This window comes from Somniosus microcephalus, chromosome 2 (assembly GCF_052327205.1).
Source record: "Somniosus microcephalus isolate GS21.2 chromosome 2, FLI_Smic_1.0, whole genome shotgun sequence".
In the NCBI taxonomy this organism is placed as follows: domain Eukaryota; kingdom Metazoa; phylum Chordata; class Chondrichthyes; order Squaliformes; family Somniosidae; genus Somniosus; species Somniosus microcephalus.
Window position 1 is genome coordinate 239,234,259 of NC_140988.1, and position 20,248 is coordinate 239,254,506.

Genomic DNA, 20,248 nt, shown 5'->3' on the forward strand with positions numbered 1-20,248 from the left:
TTCTCTTTTCTCCTTTGGATTAAATACAAATGTATTAAATACCTCTATCGCCTGTGGGCCTGCAACCGTAAGCAGCAACGCTATCTTCCTTGCGTCTGGCTTCGTACCGAATCCGATGGCTGCAATGTAGAGTTCGAATTGTTGTTTAAAAATCCGCCAATTGTAGTCGACATTTCCCTCGAGATTCAAACGCTCTGGTGGCTTCAAATTCTCCATGTTGCGTTTCACAATTTTCAGCAGATCTTCACCACCCTGGTACCATCTTATGTTCATTAATAACTAGTAGTTTTGATTATGAACACAGCTAGCTTCTAGCTAGTCATTTATTCAGTACACGTTCTCTAGGTACAGTATCTGTAGAGATGCAGCATGTGTGCTCCTGTGTGCAGGCTGCCATCTTGACTGCTGCCTTGTGGGTAGCCTAGTGCCTCATGGGTAATGTAGTCTTAATATATATACAGCTGGGTAGTGTAGTCTTATATACAGCTCTACACAGCTCTATGGCTCGACCTAGTGTCCACTTTAGAATGACATGTTATTGATCATTACAATCTCGACCCCTCCAAGCCCTTCAGCCCGACGGCCCACCTCGCTAACTTGGCTTGGTTTGGAGCCGTCGGGAATCCCACACTTCAAGAATGAAAATAGGGATTAGGCTAAAAACTGCCTGTTAACTACCTGTTAACAGGCAGTTAATTGGCACTAACCCCCTTCCCGCCTCGGGGAGGCAGGTCCCAGTGCGGGTCGGGTACACGCCTCCTTTGAAACTGGCATGGAGGCGGGTTGGGGCGGGATGGGCTTGTGCCCCCCGATTTTGGGATTTTAACCCCCCACATGCCTCCAATCCCGCCTCCACGGCCCAATGAAAATCCTGCCCCCTGCCTCTATTTATGAAGCCCAGGATCCCGTATGCTTTTTTAACCGCTTTCTCAACCTGCCCTGCCGCCTTCAACGATTTGTGCACATATACTCCCAGCTCTCTCTGTTCATGCACCCACTTTAGAATTGTACCATTTAGTTTATATTGCCTCTCCTCATTCTTCTTACCAAAATGTATCACTTCACACTTTTCTACGTTAAACTTCATCTGCTATGTGTCCACCCATTCCACCAGCTCTCTATGCCATCTTGAAATCTATCCCTAACCTCCTCACTGTTCACTATACTTCCAAGTTTTGTGTCATCTGCAAATTTTGAGATAGTGCCCTCTACATGAAGTCCAAATTATTATATGTCAAGAAAAGCAGTGGTCCTAGTACCGACCCCAGGGGAATACCACCTTCCTCCAGTCCGAAAAACAACCGTTCACCACTACTCTCTGATTCCTGTCACTCAGCCAATTTTGTATCCGTGCTGCCGCTGTCCCTTGGTACATTCTATGATGAGCATTCAATTCCATGATGATTTTTATGCCACAGAATCTTGCAGCAAAAGGGCTTGGCTAAGAGTAGTATTTTGGTGCATTAATATTAATTGAGCATTAGCACATTAACGTCACCAAACCTGCTCTTTATTTCCAACACACATTAATGCATAAACCCAGTGTTAATGTTAAATTCTTGCTTATTAACTGCTTGTTGCCTCAATCTTTTTTTTCCTGGAGTTGCTCTTCTGACCCATACAGGACAACATTTCCTAATATCACCTGCAATAATCTGTAGGGTCTCATCAATAAAACAGTTCTTTGCCTGCTTCGTTCTTTCTGTCAGCATTCCAACTTCGACATTTCACAGCTGAATTGGCTCACTGAGAGTTGGGTGAGTCAGGGAGTTAGGTGAGGAGTGGAAAGAGGAGCTCCCTTGCTTCGCCTTTGTTTTTCCTAACTTTTCACCTGTAGAAATTGGTTCTTACTTTACACCAAAGAAAGAGTCCGAGAGCGGGAGCAGTCAAACAACAACAACTGCGAAACCACTAAAGTGATGTCACAACCAGGGGAGGAGCTGATTGGTAACTAGGACCTGGTGAGTATTTCTACAGTCCAGTTGTTAAAGTCAAAGTAAGGCCTCTAGTTTAGAGTAAGTAGTGTTTAAATGGAAGTAAGGTCCCTAGTGTATTTAATATTCTTTAATTTAAAGGAAGTAAAGGGAGTAAATTAAGGGTAGGACATGGCAGGGCAGCTCGGCTGCATGGTGTGCTCCTCCTGTGCTATGTGGGAAGTCAGGGACACTTTAGGTGTCCAGGGCGAACACATGTGCAGAAAGTGTCTCCAACTGCAGCTACTCGAAATCCATGTTTCGGAGCTGGAGATGCGACTGAAGTCACTGTGGAGCATCTGCGAAGCTGAGATCTTCATGGATAGCATATTTAATGAGGTGGTCACACCGCAGGTAAAGAGTGCAGAGGCAGACAGGAAATGGGTCACCACCAGACAGAGTAAAAGAGCTAGCAAGGTAGTGCAGGAGTCCCCTGGGTCCATCTCCGTCTCCAACAGATTTTCCATTTTGGATACTGATGGGGGAGATGGTTTCTCAGGGGAATGCAACAAGAGTCAAGTCCATGGCACTACGAGTGCCTCAGCTGCACAGGAGGGGAGGAAAAAGAGTGGGAGAGCAATAGTGATAGGGGATTCTATCGTAAGGGGAACAGATAGACGTTTCTGAGGCTGCAGACGTGACTTCAGGATGGTATGTTGCCTCCCTGGTACGAGGGTAAATAATGTCACTGAACGGCTGCAGGGCATTCGTAAGGGGGAGGGTGAACAGTCAGAGATTGTGGTTCACATTAGTACCAATGACATGGGTAGAAAGAGGGATGAGGTCCTGCAACAAGAATTTAGCGAGCTAGTTGTAGTGTATGTGCTTTAAGTCAGAACTACTTTTTACAGCTCCTGTATACTGTAGTACTGGCAGTAACCACACCAGTATATAAGCTGTGCGCATGCCTCTGTACTCCAGTCTAGAGATGACCCTCCTCCAGTAAAGACCTGTTGTTTGTTTATGTCCAGCATCCGTGTAATTCTTTATCCACTGAACCACGGAACTAACAGTGGCGACGAGTGTTGATGCGAATCTACCTGCAACATTAAACAACAACAAAAAAAAAAAATAGTCGAGTCCAGGAACACGGGCGTCGACCGCGAGCAACCGCCCAGCAGTCAGGCAGAGATCCAACTTCGCTGGGGAGGCTGTGGAGAGCCGGGCTTGGTTCCCCAGCCACAACGAGCAGTAAGAGACCGACGACAGGTCCTGAGCAGACCCTTCCCGAGCAGTGGCGGCTGGAGCCGACTGACGGCAGAGAGAGAGAGCCGGGCAGCGCCGACGGGGTAAGAAAAAGGGTGAAGGGAGCAGGGCGCAGCTGGGGGTTGATCACCGAGTGGCGTCGTGGAAAATCCTGCAAAACTGGAGAGAGAGAGGGTAAGAAACAGCCGGGTTCTAGACTGAGCAGCGTCGACAAATATCAAGAGAAGAACGCGCAGAACACAGCCAGGGATCACGGGCTCATCAGGGTTCGCGGGGCGAAGCAAGGGGAGACGCCATTGAGCCGCAGAGAAGAAGGAAGAGCACGGGAGACGCCATTTTGCGAAGCCGCAGCGGAGAAGACGGGCGAGCGCGGGAAGGAAGGAAAGCGCGGGAGACGCCATTTTGTGCCAGCGGAGAAGAAGGGGAAGCGGGGGAGGCGCCATTGGGGATAGTTAACGCACAACCAAGGATGCCGAAGAGTGGCAGTATCTCTACGTTCGACAATGAAGTCGAAGATTGGGCGACATATGTGAAACATATTGATGTGTACTGCAGGGTGAATGAAGTGCCAGATGCTAATAAAGCACTGGTTCTGTTAAATTCCATGGGTGCAAAAGCTTATGGGTTACTGCGAAATCTAATAACCCCAGAGAAGCCGGTAAACAAGGATTTTGGAAGCATAGTAGAAATCCTACAGGGCCACTTAAGCCCCACACCGCTGCTGATAGCAGAACGATTTAAGTTCCATAAAAGGAACCAACACAAAGACGAAAGCAATGCTGAGTACCTAACGGAACTGCGCAAGCTATCGAAATACTGTCAGTTTCGAGCGGAACTAGCAGACACGTTAAGGGACAAGTTTGTGTGTGGGCTACAAAGTGAAGGAACCCAGAAACGGCTTCTATCAGAAAAGGACCTTACGCTGGACAAAGCTTTCAATATGGCAGTATCACACGAAGCAGCCGCAAGGGGCGCTGCAGAGATACAATGGAGACCGCAAGAATACGGCACCAACGAAATGACCTATGGAACAGGGAAGTGCTATCGCTGCGGCAGAACAACACATGACCAGAAAGATTGTTGGTTCAAGGACCAAGTGTGCAGGCAGTGTGGGAAAGCAGGACACATAGCAAGAGTCTGCAGGTCTGGGAAGAAAACCAACAGTAAGAAATCTCCACAGGAGAAGTACAAAATGTTATGTTCATTAATAGCTAGACATTCTTATTATGAACACAGCTAGCTTTTGCTAGTTACTTTATTGAGCCATGTGGACTTGGTACAGTATCTGTAGAGATGCAGCATTGTGCTCCTGTGTGCAGGCTGCCACCTTGACTGTTGCCTTCTGGGTAGCCTAGCCTCATGGGTAATGTAGTCTTAATATATATATAGCTGGGTAGTGTAGTTTTATACATACAGCTCTATGCAGCTCCACTGCTCCACCTAGTGTCCACCACAGAATGACATGTTATTGATCACTACATCCCCCTTTCTTTGGAGGTTTAACAAAATCAATATCAATCAACTTTCAAGAAAACAGTAAAGATAATATCAGTAACACTTTTGTTAGTGCTCTATAAACATAAACATTTTCAAAACAGTCAACACATTTTCAAAGCTTTACATTGTACTCAAAGATTAAGTCTATCAGGCTCTTTTACTTCACGTGTGGATCTTCTCAACATGGGTAAGTCTGATGTGTCTTCATGAGATTGTTCTGGCGGTGAATGACAAGATGCAGTTGCGGCATTGTCATCAATCTGCTCTTGTATAGATCGAGGTCTCCTTGCGATCTTTGCTTGGAGAGGGTTTCAGTGTTTCCTTCACTCTTCATGCCATAACTCTCAATGTAGTCAATGCACTCTCGAAAAACTGCTTGCAGCTAGATCCCATCATACAGCATAGTCCTCTCAGCAGCCTAGGCTAATGGAACACCAAAGATTGGCCTGAGGGAAGAAGGAGTATCCACCGGAACTGCTTCCTGCTCTGGTGCAAGCTTCTTCTTTTTCTTTTTCTCTTTCCACTGCTTAACAACATCTGCTGCGGTTATATCTTTGGACTTTTTCTCCTTGTGTTTTTCCTCTTTGTGCTTTTCTTCCTTTGGCTTCTCTTTGACCTTGAAGTCTTTTTCTTTCTTCTTGGAGAAACTAGGCTTTTTGAAGACATGGATACCCTTTGGTCTTTTCATCCTTGATGGGCTCTCTGCTTCATCACCTGAGTCATCTGGTCTGCTTATGGCACAGTTTATACGGTAAACTCTTTTAACCAGTTCTAAGTCCTCACAAGATTTGTCACCCAGTAGTGAATCAAGCCTTTCAGCCACAACAGAAAACATGAGATGATGCACTTTGTCATTGACTGTCACATTAAGTCTGCATACACCTAAGCTATCTATTTTCTGTCCATTATAGTCCTTCAGTAGTACTGACTTTTTCTGTATTTTGGGCTTTTCTTTCATATTGTTAATGTCACTCATACTGATTAAGTTTGCTTTTGCCCCAGTTTCCAGTTTCAATGCAACTAATGCTCCCTTTATCTGCAGTGGGATCATCCATTTGTCCTCTTTTACTGCATTAACTTTATGCTCAGCATTGTCTATTTCTGAGGGCTGCACATTTTCTGTATCTTTTTTGATATCGTCACATGACACCATTCCTACAAAAAATGTCTCACTTCCATCACTGTCCTCAATCACATTAACTCGTTGCCCTTTCTTAGTTTGTACTTTTGAAAAGCATTGTTTGGCAAAGTGATTCTTTCCATTACACTTTGTGCACATTTTTCCAAATGCTGGGCATTGTCTTAACTGGTGTTTGTAACCACAGCGTTTACAATTAAAAATTTCATCCTCCGATTGCTTTTCATTTCTGTTCTGCCCACGTTTCTTCCCCTTGTAGGACACAGCACCGACAGCAGCATTATCACTCATTACATTCGCATCATTATTGATTTCACTGAAAGTCTTCGCGTGCTTTCAAGCTAGCTCGCTGGCTTTGCATATTGTCACAGCATCTTCCAATGTTAGTTCGGTTTCTCTCAACAGACATTCCCTGACTTTTTTATCATGAATACCAAACACAATCTGGTCACGAATCATGGATGCTTTGAGCTCAGAGAAATTACATGTCTGTGCTTTCAGTTTCAGATCAGCTATAAAGCTAACAAAAGTCTCATTTTGTTGCTGTGTCCGAGAACAGAAGATGTATCTTTCATACATCTCATTCTTTTTGGGAGAGCAATGTGCATCAAATTTTTTTAGCACATCTTCTAATTTTTCTCTGTTCTCCACTGGATTAAATACAAATGTATTAAATACCTCTATCGCCTGTGGGCCTGCAACCGTAAGCAGCAACGCTATCTTCCTTGCGTCTGGCTTTGTACCGAATCCGATGGCTGCAATGTAGAGTTCGAATTGTTGTTTAAAAATCCGCCAATTGTAGTCGACATTAACCTCGAGATTCAAACGCTCTAGTGGCTTCAAATTCTCCATGTCGCTTTTCACAATTTTCAGCAGATCTTCACCACCCTGGTACCATGTTATAGAAACATAGAAACATAGAAGATAGGAGCAGGGGTAGGCCATTCGGCCCTTCGAGCCTGCTCCGCCATTCAACGAGATCATGGCTGATCATCCAAACCCTAGTTATGTTCATTAATAACTAGACTATCTTATTATGAACACAGCTAGCTTTTGCTAGTTACTTTATTGAGCCATGTGGACTTGGTACAGTATCTGTAGAGATGCAGCATTGTGCTCCTGTGTGCAGGCTGCCATCTTGACTGTTGCTTTCTGAGTAGCCTAGCCTCATGGGTAATGTAGTCTTAATATATATATAGCTGGGTAGTGTAGTTTTATACATACAGCTCTATGCAGCTCCACTGCTCCACCTAGTGTCCACCACAGAATGACATGTTATTGATCACTACATCTGCAGGTCTGGGAAGAAAACCAGCAGTAAGAAATCTCCACAGGAGAAGTACAAAAAGGTACACCAGGTGATGGACAGTGGTTCAGATGAACAGAAAAGTGACACAGACTCCGGAAGCAAGGAGTTGAGTTGTCTGAAACTACACAATGTAACCGAAATAGATGATCACCAGACTATCTGGGTTACACTCAAGATAGACGGAGTCCAAGTGGAAATGGAATTGGACACAGGGTCAGCTCTAACAGTCATAAATCAAAGAGACTACAAGCGGCTATTTTCACACATACCCTTGAAAGCTACAGAGATTGTCTTGAAGACGTATACGGGACAAAAAGTCTACCCCAAAGGAAAAATAAGGGTGAAAGTGACATATAAAGGTCAGGAAATACCTAAAATGTATATATATGTATTGCCAAATGGAGGACCACCACTGCTAGGACGTGAGTGGATCCGGAAGATACATTTAGATTGGCATTCCATACAGGCACTGAAGGTGGAGGCCAAAAAGGATGACGACGTCACACCTGGACGACTGTCAAAAATGCTAACTGACGCAAAAGAAGTGTTCCAGGAGGGACTAGGAACACTAAAAGGAATAACAGCAACAATTAAAATAGAGGATAATGCAAGCCCAAAGTTTCTGAAGGCCAGACCAGTGCCTTATGCGATCAGACCAGCGGTTGAAGCAGAGCTGGAAGGGTTGGAACGTTCAGGAGTACTGTCCAAAGTGGACTGGAGCGAGTGGGCTACACCCATCATCCCTGTAATGAAGAGGTTGTTGAGCAATACACCTGGGGAACCAAAGAAGGTCCGCATCTGTAGGGATTTTAAGGTGACAGTGAACCCAATCCTTCACACGGTGCAATATCTGCTTCCACGAATTGAGGATATTTTCGCCTCGCTATCTGGTGGTAAACGTTTCATCAAAACTGATCTAGCACAGGCGTACTTGCAAATGGAGGGAGAAGAAGCTTCGAAACTTTACCTTACGATCAACACCCATAAAGGTCTCTATCAATACAACCGGCTGGTGTTTGGAGTAGACTCGGCACCGGATATCTGGCAAAGGGCGATGGATCATGTCCTGCAAGGGATTCCAGGGACCCAGTGTTATTTGGACGACATCTTGGTCACGGGCGAAAATGACAGTGATCACCTCGCTAACTTGGAGAAGATGCTCGCCAGATTAAAGGAATATGGGCTACGAGCTAATCGCCACAAGTGCGAGATTTTCCAGAAACAGATCTCGTATTGCGGCCACGTCATCGATGAAGAGGGGTTACATAAGTCCCCTGACAAGATTGAGGCGGTAGTCAAGGCTCCAGCACCGGAAAATGTGTCACAACTGAGGTCGTTCCTCGGGCTGGTAAACTATTACCACAAGTTCTTACCAAAGTTGTCTACGGTACTACACCCGCTGAAGACCCTACTGCAAACAGGGGTACCATGGAAGTGGGATGACGAACGTAGATGAGCTTTCCAGAAGTGTAAAGAATTGATCACATCAAAAGAGGTGTTGGCCCATTTCAACCCAGCACTACCAATTCGTTTGGCATGTGATGCATCACCCTACGGCATTGGAGCGGTGCTGTCGCACAAATTCCCAGACGGGTTGGAGAGGCCAGTGGCCTTTGCGTCTTGGTCACTAACCTCAGCTGAGTGCAACTACGCCCAGATTGACAGGGAGGCCCTCAGCCTAGTATGGGGAGTAAACAAATTCAACCATTATCTGCATGGGCAGAAGTTCACCTTGCTGACTGACCACCAACCACTTGTCTCCATCTTTAATCCTAAGAAGGGCGTTCCAGTGATGACTGCACAACGGTTACAAAGATGGCCCCTGTTTCTAGGGGCGAATCAATATGAAATAGAATATAAAGGCACGAAACAGCATGGGAACACTGATGGGCTATCGCGCCTGCCACTGCCTACGGTGGCGGAAGCACCAGCAGTGGACCCTATCGAGATATTTTTTTTGTCGATAATTGAACGATTGCCAGTAACAAACGTGGATATAGAGAAGGAGACCCGCAATGATCTGACGCTGTCACGGGTATATGAATTGACGGTGAGGGGATGGCCAACACATGGCGACTCACTGTTGCCAGCATTCTCATCCAGAAGAGAACAGCTGTCAGTATGCCAGGGGACAGTGATGTGTGGATCCAGAGTGGTGATTCCACCCAAGTTAAGGGAGAGAGTGCTAAAGGAGCTACATGAAGGTCATCTGGGGGGAGTGAAAATGAAAAGCCTTGCTAGGGCTTATGTGTGGTGGCCGGGAATCGATCCACAAATCGAAGACCTATCTAAGAGCTGCTTAGGATGCCTGAAGGTCCGAAATGCACCACCACATGATCTCTACACCCATGGGAGTGGCCCTCCTCTCCATGGCAACGGGTGCACATTGATTTTGCTGGTCCATTCATGGACTCAATGTACTTAATAGCAGTGGATGCTCATTCAAAGTGGCCGGAGGTGATAAAGATGTCTTCAACCACTACAGAGAAAACGATTGTAGTCCTACGGACCATATTTGCCAGAAACGGTTTGCCAGAGCAGATCTGCTCTGATAATGGACCACAGTTTGTGTCCGACGAGTTCCAAAAATTCATGAAAAGGAATGGGGTAAGGCATTACACATCCGCCCCGTATCATCCAGTCACCAATGGATTGGCTGAGAGGTTTGTACAAACCTTTAAGAAGGCGATAAAGGCCATGTGCGACGAGGAAATTCCACTACAGCATAAGATGAACAATTTCTTATTAGCCTACCGAAACGCGACACATGCAGTTACCAACCAGACCCCGGCCATGGTGTTCTTTAACAGAAGGTTGAGATCTCGTCTGGATTTGCTCAGACCAAATGTGCGAAGAAATGTTGAGGACAAACAATTCCAGCACATCAACGAGAAGCCGACAAGGAGCTTCAATGTAGGGCAACCAGTCTTGACCCGGGACTATCGAACAGAGAAGTGGCAACCCGGAACGATATGTACAAGGCAGGGGCCATTAATGTACACAGTGGATGTCGGGGAGAACATTGTGAGGCGCCACGTCGATCAGATCTTAGCGTCACAGGAAGGCGTCAACCCCATGTCTCGAGTACCTGGGGATGAACCCAACATACCGGTAGCATCTACTTCAGACCCAGTAGCAGTGGAACCCGACGAATTACCCGATGAAAAGGGGTCAGAATTGCCTCTGCACCAAGAACAAGAACCTCCGGAAAGGCGCTATCCCGAAAGGGTCAGGAAGCCGCCCCAAAGACTGAATCTATAAATGGACTTTTTGTTATTGAATGCACATGTAAAAATGTAATTGTTATTTGAATATTAAGGGGGTATTATTAATCTAAAAAGGGAGGAATTGTAGTGTATGTGCTTTAAGTCAGAACTACTTTTTACAGCTCCTGTATACTGTAGTACCGGCAGTAACCACACCAGTATATAAGCTGTGCACATGCCTCTGTACTCCAGTCTAGAGATGACCCTCCTCCAGTAAAGACCTTCTTATGTTCATTAATAAATAAACATTCTTATTATGAACACAGCTAGCTTTTGCTAGTTACTTTATTGAGAACATGTGGACTGGTACAATATCTGTAGAGGCTTCCATCTTGACTGTTGCCTTGTGGGTAGCCTAGTGCCTCATGGGTAATGTAGTCTTAATAGCATACAGCTGGGTAGTGTAGTCTTATACATACAGCTATATACAGCTCCACGTTTCCACCTAGTGTCCACTATAGAATGACATGTTATTGATCATTACATCCCCCTTTCTTTGAGGTTTAACAAAATCAATATCAATCAACTTTCAAGAAAACAATAAAGATAATATCAGTAACACTTTTGTTAGTGCTCTATAAACATAAACATTTTCAAAACAGTCAACACATTTTCAAAGCTTTACATTGTACTCAAAGATTAAGTCTATCAGGCTCTTTTACTTCACGTGTGGATCTTCTCAACATGGGTAAGTCTGATGTGTCTTCATGAGATTGTTCTGGCGGTGAATGACAAGATGCAGTTGCGGCATTGTCATCAATCTGCTCTTGTATAGATCGAGGTCTCCTTGCGATCTTTGCTTGGAGAGGGTTTCAGTGTTTCCATCACTCTTCATGCCATAACTCTCAATGTAGTCAATGCACTCTTGAAAAACTGCTGGCAGCTGGATCCCATCATACAGCATAGTCCTCTCAGCAGCCTAGGCTAATGGAACACCAAAGATTGGCCTGAGGGAAGAAGGAGTATCCACCGGAACTGCTTCCTGCTCTGGTGCAGGCTTCTTCTTTTTCTTTTTCTCTTTCCACTGCTTAACAACATCTGCTGCGGTTATATCTTTGGACTTTTTCTCCTTGTGTTTTTCCTCTTTGTGCTTTTCTTCCTTTGGCTTCTCTTTGACCTTAAAGTCTTGTTCTTTCTTCTTGGAGAAACTAGGCTTTTTGAAGACATGGATACCCTTTGGCATTTTCATCCTTGATGGGCTCTCTGCTTCATCACCTGAGTCATCTGGTCTGTTTATGGCACAGTTTATATGGTAGACTCTCTTGACCAGTTCTAAGTCTTCACAAGCTTTGTCACCTAGTATCGAATCAAGTCTTTCAGCCACAACAGAAAACATGAGATGATGCACTTTGTCTTTGACTGTCACTTTAAGTCTGCATACACCTAAGCTATCTATTTTCTGTCCATTATAGCTCTTCAGTAGTACTGACTTTTTCTGTATTTTGGGCTTTTCTTTCACATTTTTTATGTCACTCATACTGATTAAGTTTGCTTTTGCCCCAGTGTCCAGTTTCAATGTAACTAATGCTCCATTTATCTGCAGTGGGATCATCCATTTGTCCACTTTTACTGCATTGACTTTATGTTCAGCATTGTCCATTTCTGAGGGCTGCACATTTTCTGTATCTTTTTTGATATCGTCACATGACACCATTCGTACAAAAAATGTCTCACTTAAATCAGTGTCCTCAATTACATTAACTTGTTGCCCTTTCGTTGTTTTTACTTTTGAAAAGCATTGTTTGGCAAAGTGATTCTTTCCATTACACTTTGTGCACATTTTTCCAAATGCTGGGCATTGTCTTAACTGGTGTTTGTAACCACAGTGTTTACAATTAAAAGTTTCATCCTCCGATTGCTTTTCATTTCTGTTCTGCCCACGTTTCTTCCCCTTATAGGACACAGCACCGACAGCAGCATTATCACTCATTACAATCGCATCATTATTGATTTCACTGAAAGTCTTCACGTGCTTTCGAGCTAGCTCGCTGGCTTGGCATATTTTCACCGCATTTTCCAAATTTAGTTTGGTTTCTCTCAACAGACGTTCCTTGACTTTTTTATCACGAATACCAAACACAATCTGGTCATGAATCATGGATGCTTTGAGCTCAGAGAAATTACATGTCTGTGCTTTCAGTTTCAGATCAGTAATAAAGCTATCAAAAGTCTCATTTTGCTGCTGTGTCCGAGAACAGAAGATGTATCTTTCATAGGTCTCATTCTTTTTGGGAGAGCAATGTGCATCAAATTTTTTTAGCACATCTTCTAATTTTTCTCTGTTCTCCACTGGATTAAATACAAATGCATTAAATACCTCTATCGCCTGTGGGCCTGCAACCGTAAGCAGCAACACTATCTTCCTTGCATCTGGCTTCATACCGAATCCGATGGCTGCAATGTAGAGTTCGAATTGTTGTTTAAAAGTCTGCCAGTTGTAGTCGATGTTTCCTGTGAGTTTCAAACGCTCTAGTGGCTTCAAATTCTCCATGTCGCTTTTCACAATTTTCAGCAGATCTTCACCACCCTGGTACCATCTTATGTTCATTAATAAATAGACATTCTTATTATGAACACAGCTAGCTTTTGCTAGTTACTTTATTGAGCACATGTGGACTGGTACAGTATCTGTAGAGGCTTCCATCTTGACTGTTGCCTTGTGGGTAGCCTAGTGCCTCATGGGTAATGTAGTCTTAATATCATACAGCTGGGTAGTGTAGTACATAGATACATAGAAGATAGGAGCAGGAGTAGGCCATTCGGCCCTTCGTGCCTGCTCCGCCATTTAATGAGATCATGGCTGATCCTTTAATTCAGTATCCCGTCCCCGCCTTCTCTCCGTAACCCTTAACCCCTTTTGCCCGTAGAAATATATCTAATTCCCTCTTAAATATATTTAATGAGCTGGCGTACACTGCCCTCTGTGGCAATGAGTTCCACAGGTTCACCACTCTCTGAGTGAAGAAATTCCCCCTCATCTCTGTCCTAAATGGTTTAGCCCTTATCCTTAAATTATGTCCTCTAGTTCTGTTCTCACCCGCCAAGGGAAACATTCCTTCTGCATCCAGTCTGTCTAGACCTGTCAGAATTTTATACACTTCTATGAGGTCCCCTCTCAATCTTCTAAACTCCAGTGTGTACATCCCTAAACTACATAGTCTCTCCTCATAGGTCATTCCCGCCATTCCTGGTATCAGCCTGGTGAATCGCCGCTGCACCCCCTCCATGGCAAGAACATCCTTCCTCAGATGAGGCGACCAAAACTGTACACAGTACTCGAGGTGTGGTCTCACCAGTGCCCTGTACAGCTGCAGCAAGGTATCCCTGTTCCTGTATTCTAACCCTTTTGCTATGAAGGCCAGCATACCGTTTGCCTTCTTGACCGCCTGTTGCACCTGCATGCTCGCCTTCAGTGACTGGTGTACAAGAACACCCAGGTCTCTCTGTACTTCCCCCTCTCCCAATCTATTGCCATTTAAATAATAATTTGCCCTCCCGTTCCTGCACCCAAGGTGGATAACTTCGCACTTGTCCACATTATAGTGCATCTGCCATTTATCCGCCCAATCGCCCAGTCTGTCCAAATCGCTCTGGAGCTTCCTGGTCTCTTCCTCTGAGCCCACCCCACCTCCTAGTTTAGTGTCGTCTGCAAATTTGGAAATGCTGCATCCGACTCCCTGATCCAGGTCATTAATGTAAATTGTGAACAGCTGGGGGCCCAGGACAGATCCCTGTGGTACCCCACTTGTTACTGCCTGCCATTCAGAAAATGAGCCGTTTATTCCAACTCTCTGTTTTCTATCTGACAGCCAGTTCCCTATCCACGCCAAAACTTTCCCCTTTATCCCATGAGCCTCAATTTTCCATGCTAATCTTTTATGTGGGACCTTATCGAAGGCCTTTTGGAAGTCCAGGTACACCACATCTACTGGCTCTCCCCCATCTATTCTACCAGTTACTCCCTCAAAAAATTCCAATAGATTAGTCAAGCACGATTTACCCTTTGTAAATCCATGTTGACTCTGTCCTATCCTGTCCCCATTTGCTAAGTGCTCCGCTATTTCATCCTTAATGATGGACTCCAGCATTTTGCCCACAACTGATGTAAGGCTTATACATACAGCTATATACAGCTCTACGTCTCCACCTAGTGTCCACTATAGAATGACATGTTATTGATCATTACAGACCTGTTGTTTGTTTATATCCAACATTCGTGTAATTCTTTATCCACTGAACCATGGACCTAACACTAGTTAACAGATTAAAAAGCAGGACCTCTAAGGTTGTAATCTCTGGATTACTCCCGGTGCCATGTGCTAGTGAATATAGGAATAAGAGGATGGAGCAGATGAATGCGTGGCTAAAGAGTTTGTGCAGGAGGGAGGGCTTTAGTTTCCTGGATCACTGGGTTTGCTTCTGGGGAAGGTGGGACCTGTACAAGTTGGGCGGGTTGCACCTGAACCTAAACGGGACCAACATCCTTGCGGGGAGGTTTGCTAGTACTGTTGGGGGGGGTTTAAACTAAATTGGCATGGGGATAGGATACAGAGTGGAGCTATGGTAGGGGGTGATGCACAGCCAAATATAGAGGAAAAAACAAATCAGCCTGGAAGGCAGAGCAAATATGTAACGGCACAAGGGAGTATGGCAAGGCTGGATGGCATTTATTTTAATGCAAGGAATCTTGCGAGTAAGGCAGATGAATTGAATGTGTTGATAAACACATGGAAGTATGATATTGTTGCTATCACAGAGACATGGTTGAGTGAGGGGCAGGACTGGCAGCTCAATATTCCGGGGTATAGAATCTTCAGGCGACACAGAGGGGGGTGTAAAAGAGGAGGGGGTTTCGCAATATTAATCAAGGAGTTAATTACTGCTGTAAGGAGGCATGGTATCTTAGCAGGTCTCTCTATTGAGGCCATATGGGTAGAACTTAAAAACCAAACGGGGGCAAGCAATTTGCTGGGAGTATGCTATAGGCCCCTAAACAGTCAGGGGGAGATAGAGGAACAGATATGTAGGCAAATCTCAGAGAAGTGTAGAAATAATAGGGTAATAATAGTATGGGATTCCAACTTCCCCAATATTAACTGGGATAGTCAGATTGTGAAAGGCTGAGAGGGTGCGGAATTCTTAAAGTGCATTGAGGAGAGCTTTTTGAGCCAGCATGCAGAAAATCCTACAAGAGAGGGGGTGGTACTGGACCTAATTCTAGGGAATGTGGCCGGGCAAGTGGTAGATGTGTCAGTAGGAGAGCATTTTGGTGACAGCGACTGTAATTCTGTCAGATATAAGGTAGCCATGGAAAAGGACAAAGATAGACCGGAAATAATGGTTCTAAATTGGGGGAAGGCCGATTTTAATATAAGGCAGGATCTGGCCAGAGTGGACTGGGATCAGTTACTTGTAGGAAAATCCACATCAGAGCAGTGGGAGTCTTTCAGAAAAGAAATAGAAAGAGTACAACACCAAAATGTTCCCGTAAAGGTCAAGGGTGGGACCAACAAACCCAGGGAACCCTGGATGTCAAGGCATATACAATACAAGAATGGATTAGGAAAAAAAGGGAGGCTTCAAGTACAGGAGCAAAGATGTCTTGCTGCAGTTGTTCAGGGCCTTGGTGAGACCACACCTTGTGTATTGTGTGCAATTTTGGTCGCCTTATCTGAGGAAGGATGTTCTTGCCATGGAGGGAGTGCAGCGAAGATTCACCAGACTGATACCTGGGATGGCAGGAATGACGTATGAGGAGAGATTGGGTCGAGTGGGCTTATACTCGCTGGAGTTTAGAAGAATGAGAGGGGATCTCATTGAAACTTATAAAATTCTAACAGGACTAGACAGATTAGATGTAGGAAGGATGTTCCTGATGGCGGGGGAGTCCAGAACCAGGGGTCACAGTCTAAAGATAAGGGGTAAGCCATTTAAGACAGAGATGAGGAGGAATTTCTTCACCCAGAGAGTGGTGAACCTATGGAATTCTCTACCACAGAAGGCAGTTGAGGCCAATTCATTAAATATATTCAAGAAGGAGTTAGCTATATTTCTTAAGGCTAAAGGAATCAAGGGATATGGGAGAAAGCAAGGACAGGGTACTGAATTTGGATGATCAGCCATGATCTCATTAAATGGCGGAGCAGGCTCGAGGGGCCGAATGGCCTACTCCTGTTCCTATCTTCTATGTTTCTATGTTTCTATGTTTTGGCAGATACAAAGGACTAAAAACAATGGAAGCCCTAGAGGAGTATAGAAAGTGCAGGAAGGTACTTAAAAATTAAATTAGGAGAGCGAAGAGGGGGCATGAAAAAACACTGGCGGGCAAAATAAAGGAAAATCCCAAGGTGTTTTATATGTATATTAAGGGCAAGAGGATAACCAGGGAAAGAGTAGGGCCCATTAGGGACCAAAGTTGCAATCTGTGTGTAGAGCCGGAAGATGTAGGTGAGGTTTAAAATGAATATTTTGCATCCGTGTTCACTATGGAGAAGGACGATGTAGGCATAGAAATCAGGCAGGGGGATTGTGATATACTTGAACAAATTAGTATTGAGAGGGAGGAGGTACTAGCGGTTTTAGCGGGCTTAAAAGTGGATAAATCCACAGGCCCTGACGGGATGTATCCCAGGCTGCTGTGTGAGGCAAGGGAGGAGATTGCAGGGGCTCTGAAACAAATTTTCAGAACCTCTCTGGCCACAGGGGAGGTACCAGAGGACTGGAGAACAGCTAATGTAGTACCATTGTTCAAGAAGGGTAGTAGGGATAAACCAGGGAATTACAGGCCAGTGAGCCTAACATCAGTGGTAGGGAAATTATTGGAAAAAATTCTGAGGGACAGAATTTCTCTCCACTTGGAGAGGCAGGGATTAATCAGGGATAGTCAGCATGGCTTTGTCAGGGGGAGATCATGTCTGACCAATTTGATTGAATTTTTCATGGGGGTGCCTAGGTGTGTGGATGAGGGTAGTGCAGTTGATGTAGTCTACATAGATTTTAGTAAGGCTTTTAAAGTCCCACATGGGAGACTGACCAAGAAGGTAAGAGCCCATGGGATCCAGGGCAATTTGGCACATTGGATCCAAAATTGGCTTAGTGGCAGGAGGGAGAGGGTGATGGTCAAAGGTTGTTTTTGTTACTGGAAGCCTGTGTCCAGTGGTGTACTGCAGGGATTGGTGCTGGGTCCTTTGCTGTTTGTAGTGTACATTAATGATTTAGATATAGAATGTAGGAGGTATGATCAGTAAGTTCGCAGATGACACGAAAATAGGTGGCGTGGTAAATAGCGAGGAGGGAAGCCTCAGGCTACAGGATGATATAAACAGGATGGTTAGATGGGCAGAACAGTGGCAAATGGAATTTAACCCTGAAAAGTGTGGGGTGATGCATTTTGGGAGGTCTAACAAGGCAAGGGAATACACAATGAATGGTAGGACCCTAGGAAGGACAGAGAATCAGAGGGACCTTAGTGTGCATGTATATAGATCCCTGAAGGCAGCAGGACAGGAAGATAAGATGGTTAAAAAGGCATATGGGATACTTGCCTTCATTAGCCAAAGTATAGAATATAAGAGCAGGGAGGTTATGATGGAGCTGCACAAAACGCTAGATAGGCCACAGCTGGAATACTGTGTGCAGTTCTGGTCGCCACACTATGGCCCAGAAATTGGTGTCAGGGGCTTCCCGCGGGTGCAAGCCCCCGACCTACACTTACATAGCACACCGACAGTTGAAGCCTGGCCCTGCGTGGATTTCCTGTCAGTGGCCCGGTTCAGCTCCCGGCGCGCTGTGCTTGCGTGATCCAGCGGCGTAGTTAGTTTGATGAGCCGGCTGGGATCACGTGAGCACTGGGCAACTAATCGGAGGTTGCAAAAGTTCATTCATGAGTTTGATAGTAAGAACTGTCAAACTCATGAAAACTCTGGATGCCCAAAACAGTACTTAAACTTCAAATAAAAGTTTTTAAAAATCCCACTAATTAAATGAACTATTAATAACTGTAAAAAAACTAATTTAAACAATTATTCAAATTTTTGAAAAAAATAGTTTTTTTAAAAATCGGCTCTAAAAATACACTTACCTTACTGTAAAGTCTTTAAAAATAATAAACCTGTGGAAAAAAATTTCTAACTTTAATTAATAGACCACTTACCTTTTAAAACTAAGTACTTACGTCTGCTTTTTACTCGCGTAAAAACTGGAGGCCTTATCGCACGGGCAACCCTGTAAAAAAAAGAGGAATTTCAGCGCGCACATGCAGACTCCTGCGCGCACGCGTTCCACCTCTGAACCCCTTGGTTCAGAGGAAAGGGAATGCCGGTTTTCCGCGCATGCGCTGTGCATGCTGAAAACCGGCACTTCCATCGGGCCCACGCATGAGTACACGGTGCTTACTCATGCGTTGGGACCCGAATTACTGTGCCATTATGTGATTGCATTGGAGAGGGTGCAGAGGAGATTCACCAGGATGTTACCTGGGTTGGAGCGCTTCAGCTATGAAGAGAGACTGGACAGGCTGGGGTTATTTTCCTTAGAGCAGAGAAGGCTGAGGGGGGACATGATTGAGGTGTACAAAATTATGAGGGGTATAGATAGGGTAGATAGAAAGGAACTTTTCCTCTTAGTAGAGGGGTCAATAACCAGGGGGCATAGTTTCAAGGTAAGGGGCAGGAGGTTTAGAGGGGATTTGAGTAAAAACTTTTTCACCCAGAGGGTGGTTGGAATCTGGAACTCACTGCCTGAAAGGGTGGTAGAGGCAGGAACCCTCACAACATTCAAGAAGCATTTAGATGAGCACTTGAGATGCCATAGCATACAAGGCTACAGACAAAGTGCTGGAAAATGGAATTAGAATAGACAGGGCGTGATGGCCGGCACAGACACTATGGGCCGAAGGGCCTCTTTCTGTGCTGTATAACTCCATGGGCTGGATTTTGCCAGGCCCGAGGAGGCGGGAATGGAGGTGTGTGCAGTGTTAAAATTGCAAAAATTGGCCCCGCCTCCAAGCAATTTTCCCAAATGCGTGGTTTCTGATCCTGTGTCCGTCCCGCCTCCAAGAGGCAGGATAGGCTCTTAAGGCCCACTAAATTGCCTCTATAATCACATTTTGAGAGGCCTTTCTGATTTTAACACGTTTCCCAAGTGATTTACATCTCCTCTGAAACACGACGGTGAAACCTGGTGGGAGCACTATTGGATTGCTGACTATCAACTGCAACTCCACCATTAAATAGGAGATTTGATCAGTCATCATTTGCAGGTGGCAGGACTTTGTTGTCTCAGGTCTGGGGGAACTTTTAGAAGGCATAACCATAGCTGCGGAAGTTTGGAGCCTGACACCCATCCCCAGTGTGACCTCCTGGGAAACCCCTCTCGCCACCTTAACTGAGCGATTCCTCAACTGAGGCATCTACCAGAAGCATGGGAGCCATTTATTTCCTTTCATCCTGGACATCAGATTCGGACGAAGACCAGCCGTGGCACCAGCAGAACCATGAACAACATTAGCACCAACAGCAGCGGTAACAACAGGAGCGCCAAGCTGCTGCTCACCCACCTGAAGCTGCACAGGCCAGAAGGGACCAGCGCATGGAAGCCTGTTGGCGCAGGAGATACCCCCCAAACAGGGTCTACAGACAGAGGATCAGCTACCGCAACATGAGTGAGCAGCAGTGCCAAAGGAGGCTCAGACTTTTGTGAGAGGTAGTGGGTGACATCGGCGCAATGGTGCAGCAAGACCTGGAGCCCAGAGGAGCAGTGGCCGTCAAAGTCACAACTGCAGTCAACTTTTTTGCTTCAGGCTCATTCCAGGGAACAGCTGCAGACATCAGCGGCATCTCCCAGGCAGCCGCACACACTT

At 45.2% G+C, this 20,248-nt stretch overlaps 1 protein-coding gene across 1 annotated transcript in view; it reads left to right on the plus strand.

Annotated features, from left to right (window-relative positions):
- LOC147123308 (uncharacterized) overlaps nt 1-20,248 on the plus strand; it is a 134,122-nt gene that overhangs the window by 100,549 nt on the left and 13,325 nt on the right. The window lies entirely within an intron of this gene.